Raw genomic sequence first — 19,039 nt, forward strand, 5'->3', positions numbered from 1 at the left:
TGCTAGGGGCAACATCCTTTGATGTATGGTGTACCACCGCCACACTCAATGCTTGAAGAAGATTTTTGCTACCCAAGAAATGCCCTTAGTACTCGAATGGCAACATACTGGCTCACCAATACTTGGGAATATCTACTTGCACTGCTCGAGGCTTCGACACCCGAAGATCCTCACTGTGTACTCACTCTATGTAGAACTTACCGAGGAGACAACGATGTCCCAAGAGCTTGAAGCTATGTACTAGCTTATCATTAAGTCCTACAGGGGCTACCGTTAGAAATATGGGCCAAGGGTACCTGCACCGCCCGTATACATGACCACCACCTAGCTATCGACCCAGCAGCCGTCAAGAGGAGGCCCGCAAGGGTTGATGCAGTCAACCAGTGTGGAGATCAAGACAAACCGAGGCGGGCATATCTGGACAATAGCTAGGATCAATCTATTGTAACAAACTACGAACACAATCTGTTATCTCGAGATCCAACCTTCACCATTCCAATCTACTCGTAGCTTGGAGCAACAACCCCTTTAATTGAGCATATGAATACAAGAGTAGCCACACCACTAGAGTAGGGATTAGCGTGTACCATGCCTCGAACCAATATAAATCTCTGTGTCACATGTGCTACCATCCAATTCTGTCTAAGTGATTACATTGCTGGATATTGCCAGAGCAAAATAATCCGACACACAGTGTGTCAGAGGTTTTAGGATCATACTGGTGACCCTCTCGAACACCCCCTGACTCTAGAATGGCAGGGTCGGTAGTGAATGGATCACTACTGCTTACACCTGCTGAAGGGGTGAGATGGGCCGAGTACCTGATCTAAGTGTCAGATCACTCGCCTGCACCAGCTCGGGTGATGGTGCGTCGGATGTGGACCATAGGGTCCCACGGCTTCCTCGATTGTGCGGTTGGATTCATTCTCAGCGAAGCTATGGCATCGCTTTTGGTGGCTTGTTTCCCCATGCACTTTTATCAGAAGGCATCCTTCCTAGAGATCGTGGGGACGTGGCCTAGCCTTAATCGGCGCTGTCGCTCGGAGAGATTGTAGGGATTCCATTGGCCGTGCGCGTCCCCTGCCTATAAAAACAGAGGATGAAAAGGAGAGTTAGTAAGCCTGTGCTTTAGCTTCTGTATTCTCACCTTTCATTGTTAGTCGTTGTTTCCTCTGAGCTCTTGATCGTCGTCCATGGCCGGAGTCAAGCGCTCGGGGGAAGAGCCAGAGGAGGGGCCCGTCGAGAAGCGTATGTTTCAGGGCCCTACTCTTCTTTGCGGGGAGTTGGTGAGACTTGGGTAAGTGGGAGTCTGTTCTTCAACCTTGCTTTGAGGAAGGAGGCCATGATAGGTTGCTTGGTGCATGGCTATCTTGATGGCATGTCCTGCTCTAAGGCCCGTCGTTGGTGGAGGCGCTCCGTCGCCGTCACAGCCTCTGGCAAATCGAGGCATGATGACATCCGATGCCCCCTTGCCTGGTAATAGGGCAGGTTGCGGCGGGAAGGGCGTCCTTGCGGTTGTGTAGGAGGCCGATGTGACGCGTGAAGCCCTTCATGACATGAATCGGGAGGCGAGGCGGCTGAGAGAGTATATCTCGACCGCGGAAGTGGTTCTTGACGCCGCAAATGGGGAGACCGTTGAAGCCAAGGCCACGGCGGCGGCGGCCTAGGCGGAGCTTACTAGTGAGTTGAACTTTGTCTTCGTCAAGATCCGTTCGACCTACACCTTGATACTGATGGTTATGAGTTCTCGTTCCCTTCCCAGGCATCCAAGGGCAATTAGTTGCCGCTCAAGCTGAGGTGATGGGGCTACGCCAGGCCAGCAAAGACCTGGCTGGCGGCCTATGGGCGGAACGAGTCGGTAGGCTGGGCGCGTTCCTCTGCCGCCCTGGCATAGTCCAGTGGTGAGCGCTATTCGGTGCTCCAAGACGCGGTGGTTGCCGCCGTCATGATGGTATTGTCGGTAGGGACGAGCCTTCACGATCGACTCTGCTCCCTCCCGACACAGATCAGGGAGTTGTTGGCTCAAGTTCATTCGAACAATTTGAAAAAAATGAATTTGAAAAATATAAGAACTTCAAACATATATATTATATTTTTAATAATTTTGGATTCATATTCAGAAAAACTCCAATATATAAAATAAAAAAATGTAGATAAAAAATTTAATACGAATAAATATTTATCAATATATAAAATTAATGTTTAAAATTTTTCATAAATATCTTAAAAACTAAAGTACATGATTAAGTCTATTTTCGGTCCCTCAACTTTTGTTTTTGTTTATATTTAGCACCCTAACTATCAAGGCCGTTTGAGTGGTTTTGGGAGGGCTCTATGGTAAAAATTAGATGTTTTGATAGTTGAGGTGCCAAAGTTAGACGGTTTCATAGTTGGGGTTTAAAATTAGACAAATACAAGAGTTGGGAGGCCAGAAATGGACTTAATTAATTTTAAAATTTATTTTTTTCTTCCGCAATCATTCCCTGCATATGATTGCCTATCTTAGTGTCAAACTATCCTACACAACTTCATCTGGAAAATTTACGATTTCATTGTATTGCACCTATTTTTAGAGCCAAGTCACGTTACAAGCCTTGTTGAATTTTTCAACCATGATTGGTGTCTTTGACTATCCCTAGAAATGTCTCTCTTTTTAGGATGATCCATGACACCAATCGCCCCTAAAAATAAAAAGAACTAGAAGCATGCCCGCGTGTTGCAGGACTTTCTTACAAATAAATCATTGCATGCATGAGTTAGAACTACATGTTCTTGCATTGATTCAAAATTGGGCATGTTGACAAAAAAATAAAAGAAATAGATCAAACTATAAGATGATGTAGAGGTGATGTGGATGGCTTGCATTAATAGGTTGAAAGGTAGTGGGCCGACTGTAGGCATTAGTGGAAGATGATGTGGATAGTGGTAAGAAATGAAGCGGATGCCTTGCATATTAAGATAGAACTTCTAGTGAGGTTTGAAAATATAAGATATATAGATATAAATATAGATATAGATATAGATTGGACATAACAATACAAAAATAAAAGAAATAGATCAAACTACAAGATGTTGTAGAGGTGACATGGATGGCTTGCATTAATAGGTTGAAAGTTAGTGGGCTGACTTGGCATTAGTGGGAGATGGTGTGGATAGATGGTGAGAAATGACGTGGATAGCTTGTATGTTAAGATAGAACTTCTAGTGGGGTTTGAAAATATATATATAAGATATAAGATGTATAGATTATATATATGTTTGATAACAGTAGAAATCGTCTTTAGAAATCAATTTATAGAGAGTGGTTTGTCTCTAAAATCATTTTTAGGGTGGTTCGTGATCCATCCACTGTTAGAAAACGAGGGGCACCTCTATGTGGCAGTAACATTATTGATATCCAGTGGATCTCACTGCGCATACCCAGATATAGACGTACAAGTAATCATTTAACACTTGTCACTCACACTATACGCTGCCCGGCGTCGGAAATCACAGAGATCGTCGCGGGGACGTTAGCTAGCTTCCAAAGTCTGCATGAGCGGCCAAGCGCATTGTCTTGGTTCCCTTTGCTGCTCGCAGGACGCAAAGACATCAGGAAAAAGGCTCACAACATGCCGTATATGTTGCCGCGTCGCCGGCGGAGCCCCTGATCGGCGTCTGCATGATGGTGGTGTGGCGCCAACATAAAACGGTGGGCACTGTACCTTTTCGTGCGGCGGGTTCTTGTTGCGTGTCTTGCAGCAGGCATGGTCGCCTTTTTGGCTGTCACTCTCTCGTCGTCTCCTGTAGGGACTCACGCCCTGCGTGGTGTGTCTGACGTGTCACCTTTGGTAGCACGTCTGTGGCCGTTATTTTATACATATTAAATACTAAGAGCTATTCTTGAACAGAGTTTAAAGGCTCTTTTGGTAGAGCTCTCATTCCTTAATTCTTAAGCTTCACTTCCTTATTGTCCGAAGGAGTGATTCTCCAGTTCTATTTTAAGCCCTAACACCCGGCGATCTTCGAAGCACTGAAGCCTGCCCCCACAACTAACCTGGAACAGTGTAGCAAGTTCCTAAACAGAGAGGGGACGAGGTATATTCAGCCTACTACTCTTGTTTCTGAGGCAACATGTCATATATTTTTGTGATTTCTCATGTACTAGCATGTGCAATTGTAGACGAGTTGAAGATCCTATCTGCTACCCATGTTATGTGCAGTCGATGGCTCAGTTTCAGTGATTCCTTAACATGCTCTCATCTCTAAGAAGAACAAGGGCTACCTAGGGGCGGATGTAGGGGTGGGGCATTGGGGGGGGGGGGGGGGGGGGGGGGGCGGCGCTCAAGCCCCCCTACCACCACTGATTCCTTAGAGTATCCCTATAGCTCTTTTAAGAATTTTTGTCATGGCTGCTTTGAGGAGGGGGAGGCTGGATGTTGAAGATGGCGATAAACTCGTAGCTTCAGCCCCACCTAGACTTCCATCCTATATCCGCCACTGGGGATAGCTATTGGTCAGTTAAAATGAAACTTAAACGCCATAAGAATTTTCCAGAGAGATACCAGAATTGTAAAAGTATGTATTTTTGCAATTGTTTCCTTCAGCTCAAATGTTAAAAAACATTAGGGACTTCTGCTCAAAATGTGTTTGCTATTCTCAAAAACTAAGTTTCTGTTCATTATGTAAAGAAAACCTAAGTTTCTGTTATTCTTGAAGGTTGTGAGCTAGATGGATTCTCCGGAGATCCAGTGTGTTGATACCTCTGTAAGACACCTATCCAGATTCCGTAACCTATGATAATTACCCTGGACGGAAAAAGTAAAATGTCTTTTCAGTTCTTTTGGCATTTAGCTACTCCTTGATATATGTTGGCCAAGCTATCTGTACAACACTTCTGATGAATTTCACCTGTCTTGTTGATACATGATTTTTTTTTGTTTCCAATTCGTTAAATTGTGCCAATATCTTAAAAAATTGTTAAATTATGCTAACTGAATTGCGTGGTTCACTTAATGTTTTAAACTGTACCTGTATATGAAAAAGCTTTCCTTACCATCAGTTAATAGCGACTATGCAAAAGGTGACTGAGAATTTATTCGTCCGTATCCGAACTAACATGTTAATTAACCTGGCAATGTCATAGCAACTGTACAAGTTTTATAGTATTGCCTTATCTCCAGTTTCAGAACCAAAGTGAAGGTATATATTCATCGAAATTTGTCATACTGGTTATTTTCTTTTTGTTGATGCTTGCTAACAAGATGGAGTCGTCTTCGGAGGTCAAGGTCGTTGCCACTGCTATTCCAGTAAGAACTGTCTATCAAAAGTTTTGTATCCCCAGGCTTTCTTAGCTGCACTCCAATCCAACAGGAGGATTAACATAGAAAATCAGTTCACGTATGGGGGTGTATTGGGGTTTACTCCAGTTCCACGTGGATTGAGATAGACTTGAGTATAGCTAATTTTCTACCTAAATCCCTCTCAACCTATGTGGATTGGGTGGATTGGAATACATCCGAACAAGCCCTTTGTGAGAAGAGAAATTTATTTCCCTTCTCTCGATGGTTTTCTGCCAGTCGTGAAATGTGTCAATACATTTCTTTTATTCCTTCATGATGTCCCTCTTTCCTAAGAAATTGGTTTGACTCTAATAAGTTATTTGTTGTTAATTGTTAATGTACTTATGCCAACATGGTCAAAGCTACTTTCTTTCATTTTTTTAGAAAATTCTGTTCCCTTTATTGGATGAAGGTTTGTATGCTCACGCTGTAGACATTTCTTTCTTTCTTTTAATTTTTATTACTTCTTAGAGAAAAATATAAGATATATTTTGCTGCCACGTGCTATTTCTATGAAGATATATAATATAGGGATGAAAATGGGTATCAGAAAATCCAAACTATATATCTGGATACATTATCTAGTAAAACTTGAATATGACATATCCGTGATGTATCCATATCATATTATAGTATAGATATATCCATATCTTATAATATAGATACTAAATAGATATTTCTAAACTAGTTTTTCATTAGTTTTGTCCATGCATTCGTATCTAATCCGCATTCGAAGATATTGTCTATATACATGAAGAATATAATATTAGGTGGGCACTCTTGTGAGTGTCCTTTATAAAAAAAAGTTATCTATATAACTAAAGATATTTGTTTTATATTGATGTCGCGGTGCAGGCACTGATAGTGTTCAAAAGTGATGAATAATGATATTAATTTTAAAATGACTTGTACTGATATTCATTATAGTATGAATAATCGCATATAGCATTGTGTTGAATATCTGACATTTAAAATTTAAAAGATGTGTTTACGATAAACTAATAATCATTTAAAAGTACTTACAAAGTGTTTGGTTGGTGGTTTCGTAACATAAATGGATAACGGAGGGGAAGCGATTGCATTAAATTTGTTTGTTTCAGCTTAGTCCGCATTCGGTTGCCCCGTTATTGGATACCAGCCCATTCAAAACTGATACCGATGCTCCTCGGCCGTAAAACATTTAGCGCGTGTTTAGTTTCCTCCCTAACTTCTAAAAAAGTGCTACAGTATCCATCACATCGAATCTTACGGTATGTGCATGGAGCATTAAATATAGACGAAAAAAAACTAATTACACAGTTTGGTTGGAAATTACGAGACGAACGTTTTGAGCCTAATTAGTCCATGATTGAATACTATTTGCCAAATAAAAACGAAAGTGCTACAGTAGCCCAAATTCCAAAGTTTGGGCAACTAAACACGCTCTTACAGGCAGCGAGAAGTGTTCCCCACCGAACATTTATTGCGTTTACAGTATTCAACCAAACAAAATTAGGAACCTGCTCCATCTGTTACCATTACTGTTGTTTTTTCATTCCTTTTGCGCGCTACGGGGAACGGGAGTTTTGCCGTGTGCCTACGGCACACGGCAAATAAACTAAAATACTCAGCAAACCTTTCGTCGAGTGTAACACTCGGCAAAGGGCACACGGTAAAAATTTATCGGCAAACTCACTTTGCCGAGTGTTTTTCGTCGAGCACTCGACAAAGACGTCGCCGAGTGCCCAAAAAACACTCGGCAAATATTTTTCGCAAGAAATAAAAAAAACAAATTGCCATCGGCCGCCACCCACCACGGCCACCACGCCGCCACGCCCGCTGCTGCCCCACGCTGGACGCCGCCCGCCACCACGCCCGCTGCACGCCACCCGCCAAGCCGCACGCCACCCGCCGGATCCGGAAGAGGGGAGGGGCGGCCGCCGGGACGCCATCGGATCTGGGGAGGGGAGGGGCCGCCGACGGATCTGGGGAAGGAGTGGAGGGGGCGGCGCCGGGGAGAAGGGGAGGGGGCGGCGGCCGGGGGAAGGAGGGGCGGCCAGGCAGATCCGGTCGGGAGGGGAGGGTCCGCGCGGCGCGTGCGGGGAGAAGGGAGAAGGGGAGGGGGGGCGTGGCGCGTGCGGGGAGAAGGGAGAAGGGGAGGCGCGACGCGTGCGGGGAGAAGGGAGAAGGGGAGGGGACGGCGCAGCGCCTGCGGGGAGAAGGGAGAAGGGGAGGCGCGGCGCGTGCGGGGAGAAGGAAGAAGGGGAGGGGGCAGCGCAGCGCCTACGGGGAGAAGGGAGAAGGGGAGGCGCGGCACATGCGGGGAGAAGGGAGAAGGGGAGGGGGCGGCGCAGCGCCTGCGGGGAGAAGGGGAGGCGCGGCGCCTGTGGGGAGAAGGGAGAAGGGGAGGGGGCGGCGCGGCACACGGTGTGCGGGAAAGAGGAGGGAGGCAGTGCGGGAGAGAGGTGGGAGGCGGTGTTTTATTTCCAAAAATATATATTTTATTCCTTTGCCGAGTGTCCTAGATCTGGGCACTCGGCAAAGTTTTTTTTTATTTTTTTTCTTCTTCTTCTTTCCTTGAAAAGATATTTTATTCCTTTGTGGAGTGTCCTAGATCTGGGCACTCGGCAAAGTTTTTTTTCATTTTTTTTCTTCTCCTTCTTTCCCAGAAAAAAGATTTTTTTCCTTTGCCGAGTGTCCTAGATCTGTGTACTCGGCAAAGTTTTTTTTTTCATTTTTTTCTTCTCCTTCTTTTCCAGAAAAAAGATTTTATTTCTTTGCCGAGTGTCAAAAAAAACACTTGACAAACCCCCTCTTTGCCAAGTGTTTTTTTTACACTAGGCAAACTCCTTCTTTACCGAGTGTTTTTTTGCCGAGTGTTTTTAGGGCAGCACTCGGCAAAGAACTCGTTTGCCTGAGTGTCTAATAGAATACACTCGGCAAACATAAAAACACTCGCCAAATTTGACGTTTCCGGTAGTGGCGTTTGCATTTACTATGCACAGTCCAAACAACACGTTAAATATTATTCAATTCTTTTGTAATTATTTAGTTTTAGGTGCAATCGATATGACTATACAAATCGATCCATTGTTGTATTTAGTGTTTTGATGACTAATGATGTACTTCGTAACTAATATGACTATTGAATTTTGATGTATTATAATTTATGTAGTTAATATGATAATAATACATTTTTGGTTGTTTATATGTGTAGAGTGTAGTATACTTATGTTTGATGTATCATTATGTGATTTTTTCATAAAATTAATGGTAATGTGAATGGATACTTATAGGTAACTGAATTTGAATCCCAATTATCCAATTTATATTCATATCTGTGGGCATTTTGCTATGAATCCATATCCAAAAAAAAGTATACATACTAAGGTTATCTTGAACTATTTTTTTAAATACATTTAGATGACATTGTTACAATATTTGTTAATTCCATATATTCAATATGATAGTTGAATAGTGTTGATCGGATATATGTTAATGGTTTTCCTGTTGCTATCTTTTGTCCTAAAGGTTTCCAACATGATGGAGTCTTCAGAGATCGAGATAGTTACCTCTGCTTTGCCTGTAAGAACTGGATATGGAAATTTATATCTAACACTTACTGTTTTTTCCAGACAATGTCATAAGCTTTTTTCTTTTATGCATCTACTAGGATGTTGCAGTTTCTGATGGATTAATCTAATCAGCTATCTAGCTTATTTGTGCTCAATGTATTGCTTCCACCCGAAAGCTACATTCAAATTATTTGTTTAAAAGCACGAGGAGGAAATACTGCTATGTAGTTTATGACCAATTTAATTTTCTCTCATCCAACTGAAGCTGCATATTGTGAACCTTTATTTCACTTTTAGAGAAAACCTATTTGGAATCTTATGAGTCATAACAATATATAATCAGTGGTAATAGAAGTATGATGGGGAAAAGATATGATAGTATTAGAAATATTTATGTATTTTCCATAACTTCAATACAAAGTTAAGAATTATTGAATTGATAGTTGTTAATTTCTTCTTTGTTTTATATCATCATTCTATTGAAGGTTCCCATCATGATGGGCTCCCCAGAGGAGACTAGAAGCAAACCCATGACAGTAAGAATTACATATCAAACTTTTTATTGTCTTCGTGTATTTGTTTCTTTAGTTCCAAGCTTAACTACCTAACATGTTAATAGGCATTAATATCAGCTAATGATACGCTTTTGTTGAAATGTCATTTGTTTCTATTTGTTTGTTAGAACTACATCAACCGATAGCCACAAAAAGTTAAAGTTTTGGACATGAAAAAAGTCGCTACAAAATAATTAAATTTTAAGCTCTATTATAAAGTCCATTAAAAATATAGAAAAGAATCAAACAATACATAGATATAAGATACTTCCAATGACTCTCTCTCTCTCTCTCCCTTACACCAGGTAACTGACAATCAAGGTTTTGATAGGCCCCTTTACTTTGTCACCGAAAACTTACTATATTTTGAAATTGGTACTTCCAACAATAATCCATCTTCCTTGTTTCTACATTTGGATCATTAAATCCAGGTCCTTTACAAATATTATTTTATATATTTTTAACTAAGGCGCAAGCTACTTAATTATGAATAAGAATGTCATCTCCTGTTACTAGATTTTGTTATGCAGTCTGGATGTCTAGATACAGACTACTGAGTGAACTATATACAATTAGAAAGAAAACCTTATAAAAATCTATGGTAAAAGATAATAATATTCTACACAAAATGCTCTTTATGCCTATGATATGAGTGAAATTAGTAAGAAAAATTTCCTTCTATGGGAGTACATAAATAAGATTATTACATGCATATACTATCTATCTATATATGTACCAAACTTTGAGACCATATACATGCATGATTCATATACCTATATGTAGCTTATCTGTCTATATATGTTCCCATCTTCCAAGACGGCAGCTGAAGCCAGCAACGGTGGAGGCCTCATTGCTTCCCCATCACTGGATGACATCCCAATCCACGCTCCCATCCTGGCGGCGCGAAGCACATCGCCAGGGTTTGCCCCCACCCGTTCGGCGACAGCCAGCAGTCCAGGGCACTATGTTGAACACTGGAGATGCTGCCCACGTGAAAACCTACTACAAGAGACGATTTTGTATGGCTGAAGGGGACGGTATGCCCATGGCTCTGCTCCTAGACTCTCATCTGGCAAGTGTGGTAGCCATGGCCGAGCCGACAGGACGTTGCAGTGAAAGCCCTAGCTCCGCACCTGGACCTGGCGTTGACTCCATTTGCTGCCACACGCTCGACTCCAAGCGCAAGAAGCCTTTGATTCAGTTTCTTGGTCTTTTGCAGTAGTTGGGGTTTGGACAATGGTGGTGTGACTTGGTACGCCTGATGCTATCCACATCTTTTACTCAGACTCTAGTGAATGGGGTACCTAGGGATACAATTCTTCATCATAAAGGCCTTCGTCGGGGAGACCCCCCTCTCCCATGTTATTTATTCTCGTTATGGATTTTCTGAACTCTTTGGTGGACCACGTAACACGTAAATAGTTGCTTCAAAGTTGGCTATTTGTGAGGCTAGACAATAGTCTTCTTTTTTATGCGGATGATGTCATGATCTTTCTAAGGCCACAGTAAGGATGGACCTGCAAATAATCAAGATCATCCTCAATCTATTTGGGCATGCCTCTAGTCTTCATACTAATATGTCCAAGAGTTTAGTTTCTCCCATTCATTGTTCACGTGATGAGACGCTCCTCACTGCTAAGATTTTGTCCTGCACGGTAAAGGATTTCCCTTGCAACTATCTAGGCTTGCCTCTTTCAATTCATAAACCCACCAAGGAAGTGTTGTTACCTTTAATTGATAAAATGCCAGACCGCTTACCTAGATGGAAGGCTTCTCTGATGAAGAGGGCTCATCATTTGGTAATGGTGCGGGTGGTGCTGACGATCACTCCCATCTACTCTATGATATGGATATGGATCTGCTTAAGTGGGTGCTCAAAGCCATTGACAAAAGAAGGGGTTTTCTTTGGGAAGGACAAGAACACGCAAATGGCAGTAACTACCTTGTTTCTGAGGAAAGGGTCCAGCGGCCACAAGAATACGGAGGTCTGGGGATTCTTAATTTGGAAACATTTGGCTGGGCATTAAGAATTTGCTGATTGTGTGCTCAGAAGATGGACCCAACCAGACTTTGGGTCGGGCTCTATATTTAGGTACCCAAGAATGCTCATGCCTTGTTCAACGTGGCAGTGGATTTGATTATGGGAAGTGGTGAAACCATTCTTTTTTGGAAGGACCTATGGTTAAATGGCCACACCACTTTAGAGTTAGCACCTAATATGATCAAGGCCATTCCTAAGAGAACGATCAATAGACGAATGGTGTCTCAGGCCCTTCTTAATCGGTATTGGGTGAATGGTATCAGAGCGGCACTTTCTGTCTAGCTGCTGGTTGAATACCATTATATTTGGGATCAAATGGAGGGTGTGGCTCTAAATCAAGAGGTGCCTGATCAAGTGAGGTGGAAATTAACTCAATCTAGAGTTTATAGCAGCAAATTAGCCTATGCCGCCTTCTCGGTCGGAACCATAAAGCTTTCTTCTTGGAAAAAGGATTTAGAAAAGCTGGACTCCTCTTTGTTGCAAGTTCTTCATTTGGTTATCAATCAACAACAGGTGTTGGACTGCTGACCGACTTGCCACGAGAGGGCTTGCCTCCCTCGGACAGTCTGTCCTTTTTGCGATCAAGAAGAGGAAACCATTCTGAACCTTTTGATTGGTTGTGCTTTTACCAGGTAGGTTTGGCACTTGATCTTTTAGTTGTTAAATCTTTCCTCCCACGCACCCTCAGTTTCAGAGGTTTGTTTCTCCATATGGTGGGGAAAAGCTATAAGGTCTGTGCCAAAGGAGATAAAAAAGGCCTTAACTCCTTGATCATTTTAGTAGCATGGGAAGTCTGGAAGCATAGAAACACTTGTGTTTTTTATAATGCTATACCTTGGACTTCTAATCTGCTTCGGAATGTGCTGGATGAGTGTAGTTTATGGGGCATGGCTAGAGCTTCTAAGCTCCAGGAACTTCTTGCTAGTTTGCTGACCACTGCTGTCAAGGCTGGGGTTTTATCCGGTCATGGTCTTGTGTGTTTCGTGGTGCATCTGTAAGCTCCTTTGGTGTTGGTGTGTGGGTTTAGTACTCGGGTTGGTCCTTGTACGAACTCATTGTACTTTTATTCTATCTTAATGAAATGACACACAGTTCTCCTGCATCATTCGTGGAAAAAACTAGAGAAAGCAATTCGAATTTAATTGATGAGTCCATCTAGAAAAGTTATATCCCCATGTACAATTGAGATTAAGGGATCTATTTAGGAAAGTTAGGTCGTCATGCACAATTAAGATTAAGGGATCCATCAAGAGAAGGTTTGTCCTTACATACATGTGTCAAGCCAATAGTTATTGAGGTTACAACAATGTTATACTTCCTTGGTCCAAGAGAAGGACTTTTGTTTTGTTCTGATCTAATCACACAAAAGAGTTTCTAGCTCGCCACTCATTAAGGATCAATATTTTTTCAAGAAAAATAAAAATTGACTAGGAGTTCAATCTAAAGAATCTAAAACCCCGTTAGCACGTAAACAACACCTATAGGGATAGTGCACTGCCTCAAAAATCCATGAATAGAACAACTCTCTACTGCCATTTATTTCTTTCTTCACAAAGAGGTGGATATTTTCCATTGTGCAAAGCGGGTCGAGACTAGGGAGTTCACCTCCAGACCACCTTCAAGTGCAATTGAATGAAATTCTTCGATTAATTTAGTGGTAGTGCTTCTCATTCACTCCTATATACATATAGCCTTTAGGACCTTTTCATGATCCTTAAGGCCTCTACCTCTCAAATAATACCATGTGCAAAAACATTCACTAGACCCTAGGTCAAACTACTTCTTCCTTTTAAAGGCTAGTAGGAACAATTCGAGGCTCATGTGAAAAGATTTCTGGGATCAGAGTTGTTTAGCAAATAAAAAGATTAAAGGTCCTTGTTTCATGTTTTGGTTTCATCAGTGTTATGGTCCATGTTTTGTGTTCTGCTAGAAGTACTCCCACCTTGGATGTTTAAATATGTTTGGACTAACATAATATTTATTGTAGCACCTCCAAATTAACCCTTTAAATGAGTCCAAGATGGAATTGTGGAGAGTTGCTACAAATATACATGCTCCTCATTCCATATGGAAGTTGGGCTATAAGCGTATTTTGGACTAGATTGCAGATGACATTCTAAGCTACCCACAGTGCATGAGTGAGTGCAGTGATCTACCAAGGGAAATGACGAGAGAATGTAATACCATGACCAATTGTTGTTCTAATTTTGTCTCGCTATTGCCCATGTGTTGTGTTGTGTGTTGCAATTGGACAATCTAGGTTGCAAAATAGGTTTAGGCTAGTTTATGATTCTTGTCATTCCAAACTTAGCATGTTAGGATGGACCCTTTTATGCGAAGCAATAACATAAGTATAAGAGAAGTGCATACATTTGTGGGGTTCGTTCCAGGTGGGAGCCTAAGCATAAGTAGATTTTGGATCGCGTGATACATAGGAAAGAAATACATCACATCGAAAATCTTATCTTGATTGAGGTGTTGGGTCTGCTAGACTAAAGTTAGGGTGTTAGCTCCTCTCACACCTTGGTCTTAGGTTTTGTCTAGACTAGCTTCTCTATATAGTAGCGAGGTGGATACATAGTTTGTTTGTATGTTGCTAAAATGCTCTGTCTCCTAGCTAATGCCAACCAAAGAAATGAAGGTGACGAGCGGAGAACGATGAAATAAGCAACAATGAAAGAAGCTTTAGTTTTTTACAAAGACAGTCAAAAGACCGTCAATATAATGTTAACAATGTTTATCAAGAAAAATAGCGGCCAATACAAAAGAAGGACAACTTACATGAAATGGACCTATAAAAGGGTATACACGAAAGACTAATCTAGTCGACTTCTTCCTTCAATCGTTTCGCCATCCATTAAAAAATGGTAATAGCACTAAAAAATAGGGGCATCCCTCCTTCAAATGAAAATTTTTCCACACCCATTTAGACATGTCCTTGGTGCAAGGCATTATGCTTAACAAGCTTTTGCGTACTAAGATGCACATAGCATACAATAAACAAAAGGAAAATAAAAGGAAGACATGATATATATATATATATATATATATATATATATATATATATATATATATATATATATATATAATCATAGTAGGCTACAACACACAACTTAATCTTCAGTCCCTTGTGCCACCGTAGAAACACTTCGGCCAAGAGAGGTTCCGCAAAACAAGCCTCCAAGAAGGACACGACATGCACGCACACCATTGTTGCCTCCAAGAAGACAATACCATTGGTTTTCACCTTAGAGAAAATTCGACAAACTCTAAACAATACCCAGAGCAAGGTCATTGGTAGGTACAACCATCTAAGGCAAAATCTAGGGATTCCTCCCTGGAGTTGAGGACTCAATACCCAACAAGTAGCACCAACCTGAAGTCCCTTAGTGCTACTTCCTCTTCTTTCCAAGCCAACATTACCTTACCATCCAGCGTTGACTAACAACAATTCGGCACGAACTCCACTACATTCAAACCATCATAATACAACTCCCACGATGACCTTGTCACGAGCTAGCTGATTGGTATATGCCCAATGTATGCTTCACCAAAGTAAGAGATTTCGTGAATCAATTCAAGGTGACTCAAGCCTCTAGGATTGTAGGGAGAAACACTAAGAGGTGCAGATATTGTCACAGAGGCATCGCCACCATGATGTGCACAGGCATGGCCATGTACATTGGTGTTGTGCTCGCTGCCATGCAAAGCTGCAGTCATGGACCTCTAGCAGCTAGCCACAATGACACTATGGACATCACCACCCACATGGACAAAGAAGCGGTCGCCACTAGAACTGGATCAGGTTAGGGTCTCGAATTCCGTGTCCATTGACAACACATTTCGACACTAAGGTAGCTATACGCCCGCAAGCCCAACTTGTAGATTGGGCCAGCCAACTCATGTGACAATAAACACAATTAGGGGCACTGCCAAGACTAGATCGAGGAGGCATTCGCCTGGATATTCATGATCTAGGCCGTCATTGCACAGAGCAAGCTACCACTAGCCAGATCATGCACTACTACAGCCGGCCACTCGGCACCCAACCAGGTTCCCAAGCCGCTCGTGCAAATCTAATTTGTAGAGGCGGCTGAAAACCTCAGACGTCCCTACAAATTGACCCATTAGTAGGGGCCGCCTCTACTAAACCATTTTTAGGGGGGTTGGTTTGGTGGGTCCTGAGCACGCACCTACTGTAGGGGTGGCTGATGAGTGAGCCGCCCCTACTGAAAAAATGAGACGTTGCTACAATTCGTTTCTATAGTAGTGACATAGCCAAAGAAAAATGAGGAGAGGAGATCATAATAGAGGAGCAGATGAATTGCCCTGGCACCACCTTCCTCGTCTCTACCTGGTCTAGTTTACTGGCAAGAGACACCGGTGGATTTGAGGAATGGAGAAGGATCTAGGGTACCGTGACGGTGGTGTGCATAACTGAACACATAGATTGATAAGAAAATAACGTAGCAATATCTTCCAAAGAGGTTAACAATTCTTAGACTATGACTTCTCCCCATAGCCAATGTGGCTCTGTGCTAGCCAACTACCACACAGGCTCACATCGCCAACAAGCAAACACTGCCAGTCCAGGCATAGCTCCACGTTGATCTTGTATAGCCGACGCTGACTGGTGTGTTTGCTGACTAATGATTGTTGCACTTCCTAGGCTAATGACACTTGCCTGCAAAACGGGCCACCGTTGATTTGTTTACGCGCTCCACAAATGGCAGCATGGGAAAGGACTACCTGCAACTGATGAACTAAATATGTTTTTTTTTCCAGTACCAGAGTAGAGTGCTGGGTTGATGGAGCAATTGTAGGAAAGAATAGTCATGCATGCATATATAAGGAATATTCTGGTCTTCTGTGTTTTCATATTTTGTTAAGTTTTAGAGCGTGTTCGGCTGGCCATATATGGCTGGCTGGCCCCTTTTTTTTTCTAGCCGGAACAGTATTTTGCTCTCACAGAAAACCAGTATGAACAGTGCCAGATTTAGTCCAGCCGAACACTCTCTTAACCGACATCTACTAGTGCTTTTCTTTGAGAAAGTGAACACACACATTATTTCCTTCATGATGTTCTACTTTTGTTTGTTTACGTTCATATCTTACTATACATAAATGCACAGGTTGAGGACACTAGAACTTTGCAGAATAGTTCTAAGAACCATTAACTTCAGATGCAATATAGCCTTCAAACCATTATTGAAACGTTACTTAGTATATTTTTAAATGTAACATATTGTCTCACTGACTTCCCGAACTATGTTTAAAGCCTCTGCAAGGGGAATTCTCCAGCTCAAGTCCTGCGTTGAGTGAGACTGAGAACACAACACCGTCAGTATACACAGAAGATGGAACCCTTGACTTCAGGGGAAACCCTGCAGTTAGAGCCACCACAGGGGGAAGGAAAACCGCCGCCATACTGCTTGGTAAACCGTTTTTATTCAGCCTTCTCCTTGCATTATCTTAGTTTTCTCTGAACAGCTACAGCTTGCCAAGGCATGCTATCTTTTACTAGCTTGAATCACATGAAAATAAATAAACACATGCTTATTACTATATGTAACAAAGTTTGGTTGCCTATAACAATATAAAATGTCAAATTTTTTGGTACAGATGGAGCAACAATACTCTCTTTCCTTATATATGCTTTACTACATGTAACAAAGCTTGGTTTCCATACCTCACTAACAAAGGAACTGGTTTGTTTCTTTTTGATTCAGTGAGCTACGCGCTTATGAACTTAGCATTCTATGGGGTGGCCGTGGACCTGGTTGTTTTCATGCGAAGGGTGCTCCATCAAGAGAATGCCATAGCTGCCAGCTTCATCAGTATGTGGACCGGCACGGTCTACATCTTCTCTCTGTTTGGTGCTTTCCTCAGCGACGCCTACATGGGCCGTTACCTCACCTGCGTCATGTTTCAGATCATCTTTCTCATCGTAAGAATGTACACTCATATATTCTAATTGCACTGATTAACACTTGGTGAACACTGATAATAATCACTCTGTCCTGTGTCATGTAGGGGCTGGTACTGCTATCGTTTTCCTCGTTATTCTGGTTGGTGGAGCCCTCAAGATGTGGCGACAACCAACGGCAGAGGCCATGCCAGCCGCCATCGCAGCTCGGCGTTGTGATGTTCTATATCTCAACAGTTCACGACTGCATTTGGGATCGGCGGGTATCAGCCATCGGTAGCGACGTTGGGAGCGGACCAGTTTGATGACTCGAACACCATGGAGCGACGCTCCAAACTCGCCTTCTTCAGCTACTTCTACCTGGCGCTCAACATCGGCTCCCTCTTCTCCGACTCCTTCTTGGCGTTCTACGAGGACAAGGGCATGTGGGTCATGGGCTTCTGGGTCTCCACCGTCGCTGTCGCGCTCGGGCTTCTGCTCTTTCTGCTTGGCACACCGTACTACCGCCATTGCAAACCATCTGGCAACCCGCTGACACGCATGGCGCAGGTGTTCGTCGCTGCGTTCTGCAAGCGCCACTTGCAGCCACCACCTGGCGAGGACCTCCATGAGGTTGAAGGTGAGGATTCAGAGACTCAGGCGGGCATCCGCAAACTCCTTCACAGCGATCAACTCAGGTATGTATATATGAACTATGTAATTAAGCTTTGCAATAAGAATTATAGTTTTGAACGGTTGAACAATGTCTACTTGTCTAGCATGTTCATATATACTTGTATGTACATGGCATTATTTGTAGGTGTCTTGATAAGGCGGCCATAGTTACCGAGGAGGACTACCACGCTGGTAAAGCCAATAACCCGTGGAGGTTGTGCACCGTGACGCAAGTGGAGGAGGTGAAGTGCATCCTGAGCTTGATCCCCATATGGATGTGCACCATCATCTTCTCGGTGGAGTTCACACAAATGGCGTCCACATTCGTGGAGCAAGGCACAGCCATGGACACCAATCTCTTTGGCAATTTCCACATGCCTGCAGCAAGCATGTCGATGTTTGACATCGCCAGCGTGATCCTCTCCGTCTTTGCCTACAACTTCTTCTTTGTGCCCATGGCATCAAGGTTCACAAAGAATCCCGCCGGAATCACTGAGCTCCAGCGCATGGGGACTGGTCTGGTCATCGCGCTAATTGGCATGCTTGCTGCAGCTATTGTTGAGGTCTACCGACTGCGTCGTGTTGAGGCAAAGGACCAGCCGAGCCCCATGAGTGTCCTTTGGCAAGCTCCACAATATATGCTTATTGGTGCTTCAGAAGTCTTCATGTACATAGGACAGCTGGATTTCTTCAACGAGCAGACCCCGGACAGCATGAAATGCTTTGGGAGCTCTCTGTGCATGGCTTCCATATCACTAGGGAACTATGCCAGCATGCTGATGGTCAGTGCAGTCACTAGCATCACCAATCGGCGAAACAAGAATGGGTGGATCACAAAAAATCTTAATTATGGCCACCTTGAACGGTTCTTCCTCCTCCTCGTTGTGCTCTCAGTCATAGACTTCATTTTCTTTGCAATATTTTCCATGATGTACAAGGGTATTCAGTTTCAGGGGAGAGAGAAAGACATCTCTCCCAATTATAACTAG

General features: G+C 42.8%; 1 pseudogene; it reads left to right on the top strand.

Annotated features, from left to right (window-relative positions):
* The window catches only part of LOC136523964 (protein NRT1/ PTR FAMILY 7.2-like), a 35,745-nt pseudogene extending 16,706 nt beyond the window's left edge, over nt 1–19,039 (top strand).

Source organism: Miscanthus floridulus, chromosome 18, assembly GCF_019320115.1.
Source record: "Miscanthus floridulus cultivar M001 chromosome 18, ASM1932011v1, whole genome shotgun sequence".
Lineage (NCBI taxonomy): Eukaryota > Viridiplantae > Streptophyta > Magnoliopsida > Poales > Poaceae > Miscanthus > Miscanthus floridulus.